The following is a 4,419-nucleotide window of genomic DNA, read 5'->3' on the forward strand; positions in this document are numbered from 1 at the left end:
GTGTGTGTGTGTGTGTGTGTGTGTGTGTGTATGTGTGTCCAATTCTCCACTGAATACTTTTGGGTCACTTAAATGTTCTGAGCAACTGTTTCTTCATCTCTAAAAACTGGTGACTTGTGAGCTAGCAGATCTCTGTGGTTCCTTCTAGTTGTATTTCTATATCTTGAATGCAGGAGGTTATGGAAGGTTGGTTGAATAAAGTAGGAGAGAGCCGCCAACAGACTAGCCAGTCCTCGGTGAAGGCGTTCCTGATTTATGGATGGACTTTGAACTTTGCAAAGGCTCCCAACTTTGAAGAGTTTCTCTGTGCCCTACTCCACGTGTGCTAAGCCTTTTCAGTCATTCTCAAGGTTTGAAAATGCATTTCCTGCTGTAGCTGACTGGAGCCGGGATCACAGTGAACATTTGTGGTGCCTTTCTCCCTGACACATGAATGACTGATTTCTAGGTAAGGCTGTGCCATGTTCTGGTGCTTGTCTTACACGACAAACTCATTTATCTCTGGTCGCTGGGAAGCGGTGCTGTTGGAGGACTGCATTTCAGGAGAAGTGGACTTGAACGAGTGTTGAGTACTGGCTGTGAACTGACCACCCGGCTGGGCACTGGGGCTGTGGAGGTGAGCAGGCTCCGAGGACAGCGTGGTGGCAAGAGCGGTCCACAGGTGCCCAGAAACTGATGTGGTAAGTGTGAACAGGAGCCCTTGACTGCTTAAATGCTGGTGGAGCGTAGAGGAGTGAGACCCAAAACGCTTTAAATGCCATCAGTGCATATGACAAGCTTAATGCTTCAGTTGAAACCTCACAGAATCCTGGGAGCTTGGTATTTCCTCTCCCTGTGCTCAGAGACATCAAGTAGTTGGCTCAAGGTCACACAGCGAGTAAGCAGGAAAACCGGGGGCCCAATTGAGATCCCTCAGGCCAGTCAGATTTGGACACCATCACCCATGGCCCTGCCGGGTCTCGTGGTAACTGGGATAGGATTCACCTTTTTTAAACAAAAGGAATAGGAAGCTTGTAGTGTGAGCAGCAATTCGGTACAAACGTGACAGTGACCTCACAGACTCTCTTCACGTTTGTTATCCTCTGACGACATGGAGTTTCTTTGGCTGTCTCTGACCCACTGCTGTTAGTGTCACAGAGGCCGGGGAAGTGTTGGCCATCTTTCTCCAGAGGTGGGCGTGGTGGTGGAGAGGGTGACAGGCGGGGGCTCTGGCACACGCTGCCGTGTGGTGGCTGGCTGGAGATGGAGGGACTTGCTGTGGGAGCGGTGCAATGCCTGAGATGGCCCAGTGTCACCTGGCGAGGTTGATTTGGGAAGTGCCCCTCTGTCTCTGATGCCGAGAGGTTGTCTCCTGACTTGTGGATGTGAGGAGAAAGGGCAGCTGGAGTTTCTTACTGCAGTTTTGGGCCTACGGTCCAGGGCAGACACAAACCATGCAGATGGAGTAAGTGGCCCAGTGCCTCTGGCTTGAAGCGGCTTTGGAGAAGCCTGTTTTGTGCACGGCTAGTCCTTTGTACCCAGAGTGGTGCGTGCACCAAGCCTGTGCTCAGCGAGTCCTGGTGTGCACCTGGAGAGATCTCTGTCTGGCCCGGCAGTCATTAGACCTGACTTGGAGCACTACCTATAGTTGCTTGAAGAAAATCCACGACCTTTCCCAAGACCTGATTTTCTCATCTTCAAAGGGATCAGAGGGTTAGTGCCTGCAGGATGGCCATCTCAGGAAGACCAGCAGAGTCTGGTCAGTAAGGCGTGGAGGTGCCCCACAGCCAACAGCTTGGCCAGGTTGGTGGCTGGGGATAATTTCATGAGCATCTCACAAAGACATTTTTCTCGCTTCTCCCTGGAGAATCCCACATGGATACTTGCGGTGCTGGGCACCTGCCCTCTTGGAAGGTTCTGTGAGAAGGAGGGGCCGGAGCAGAAGATTCAGTGCTTTGCTGTCAGCTTCCCAGTGTACAGCCCTCCTCCCCAGCTGCTGGCGAGACATGTCTGCCAACTATTTGGATGCGGGAGGGGTGGGGTGTCCCAGACTGCTACCTGGGAGGGCAGGACAGGGAAGGCAGGCAGAGGAGGCTTTGGAGTCCCATGGGCCTGGGATCCCTTGCTGACAGCGGTGGCACTTAAGCAAGGTATTAAACTGCTTTAAGCCTCGGTTTCCTCATTTGTAAGTGCTGATAAACAGTATCTTCCCTACAGGGTGTTGAGAGAACTGAAAGTAGTGGGTACAAAGCCCCTGGCCTCCCACCTAGCACGTAGTAAATGCTTAATAAAAACAGCAACTACTCCAGGGCTGGACTGTCACTGGGGCAGAAGGCTGGAATGGAAAGGAGGGTCTTAGACCAAGTGGTGAGGGGAGCAGCTGAGCATCTGGTCCCCCTTACGGATCCCAGACTCTCTCCTTCTCCCTTCCTCCCTCGAAAAGTGGCTGCCAGGGAATCACACCCTAGAATGTAAATCCTGTGTTGTAAGGCATGGAAGCCAAAGGTCTGTGCATTCCACTCTAATGTTAAAGGAAAAAACATTTCCCCTCAGATCCTTCCAAATGCCCTCCAGGACTGCCAGCATAAGCTGGGTTTTGGAGAGGTGGGCTCCGAAGCTCAGACAGGTTATCATTTCCCCTCAGATCCTTCCAACTGCCCTCCAGGACTGCCAGCATAAGCTGGGTTTTGGAGAGGTGGGCTCCGAAGCTCAGACAGGTTATTTGACTGAGGGTGCTCAGTGGTCCTGGAAGATCTGGGACTGCAGAGTGTCTGCCCAGCTACACTCTGGGCTCCTGGTGCAAAACAGAGATGTGTGGTCCCAGGTCCTTCATTCAGTCTGCTGGGGCGATGCAAGTGCCCCCAGGAGCTAAAGCTGGTTCAGAAAACCCAGAGAGCAGCCATGCCTAGGGGAAAAACTCAATAAAGAACGACTAAGCACTTTCTATGTGCTGGAGACTGGGGATTTCATTGAGAGTTGATATGCTTAATCCTCACAATTCTCTTAGGAAATAGGTTCTATTATCATTTCCACTTTACAGATGAGGAAATCAAGAGGTGAAGTAACTTGCCCAAGATAACATAGCTAGTGAGCAGCTAAGCCGTGATTCTAAATGCGGGCTGTCTGGGCCCAGAGGCCACACATTTAACTGTCGCACCTGACTGGCTCTTGCAAGTTCAGCCCAAAGAAAGACGTGAAGAAGCTTCTTACTGGGGACTCTGAAATGGCACCTCACCTGGAGCCAGGCCTGTCTAGGGGTGGAGCTTAAGAATGAGGGAAGTCCGGCTGGGACTTAGGGGCAGCTTAGAGGTCCTTGATTTCCACTCCCAGCATCTTTGGGTGTAGAGCTGCCTCTGTTTATATCAGGAGTACAGGAGGTTGCCTGGGGGGGCTGGGAGGAAGATTCACTCCCCGAGGAGTGTCACTCCCGGAGGAGTGGCATGCCCATGGCTTATTCCTTCATCAGGTATTTCTGGTGCCTCTCCATCTGTCCTAGTGCACTAAGCGCTGGGAACTTTCCCCATAAAACAAAACTCTAGCCCTGTCCCTGAGATGCTCGTGGTCTGATGGAAACAGAGTTACAGCTGTGAGCGAGGCTTGATCAGCGCTGGTGGGACACAGAACAGTAACCAGCTTTGCTGGGGAAGTCCGGGAAGGCTGTCCAGGGACAGTGACATTGAGGTCAGGACTTGAAGTGGGGATTTGGTGGGGCAAAGGCAGGACAGATGCGGAGTCTCTGGCCTGCAGGGGAACACTGACTCTACACGGGAAATCTGAAAACGGCCTGACGGAGGATTTATCGGGGATGGGGGTCGGGGCGTGTATGGACCGAGGACATCAGTACCCACGTGTGTCCAGGGGACGGGCCTGGGGCGCAGCTCCCTCCTCCGCATCCGGGCACAGCAGGTTTCTGCGCGAAGAGAATGACAACCCGGCGGCAAGTCGGGATGACAAGGCCGACCTGAAGGGCACGCGCTTTTATGTAATCGACCTCGGTACCGAGGGTCTCGGGGGTCGGCGCTGAGCGCGGGAGGCGCCGAGGGAGGACGGCGTGCCCACGTTATTTCCTAGCACATAGGAGGGGACAGCAACGCGAGATAAGTTAAGGAGCTTAAAGAGCAGGGCGGCTCGCCCCTCTGCCTTTCCCCAGAGCCCGCTGCGCCGAGCGCGGGCGCTGCTCGGCGTCCTCTCTCCCCGCCCGGCCCCTGACCCGACCCGGGGGCCGAGCGCGCAGGCCTCCTCCCGGAACCCCTCGCTGGGTGACCTTGGGCGAGCCGCTTCACCTCTCTGGGCCTCAGTTTCCCGGTCTTTGCGTCTGGCCACGCGGTAGCCGAGCCGTGGGGCTCCCCGCGCGCCCCGCGGGCCGTGGGAGAGCGGGAGGCGCCGGCACGCCCCTCCCCGGCCCGTCCGCGCAGCCGAGAGCGGCCCCCCCTGGCGGCG

Source organism: Neophocaena asiaeorientalis, unplaced genomic scaffold (genome assembly GCF_003031525.2).
Source record: "Neophocaena asiaeorientalis asiaeorientalis breed wild unplaced genomic scaffold, Neophocaena_asiaeorientalis_V1.1 scaffold177, whole genome shotgun sequence".
NCBI classification, from domain to species: domain Eukaryota; kingdom Metazoa; phylum Chordata; class Mammalia; order Artiodactyla; family Phocoenidae; genus Neophocaena; species Neophocaena asiaeorientalis.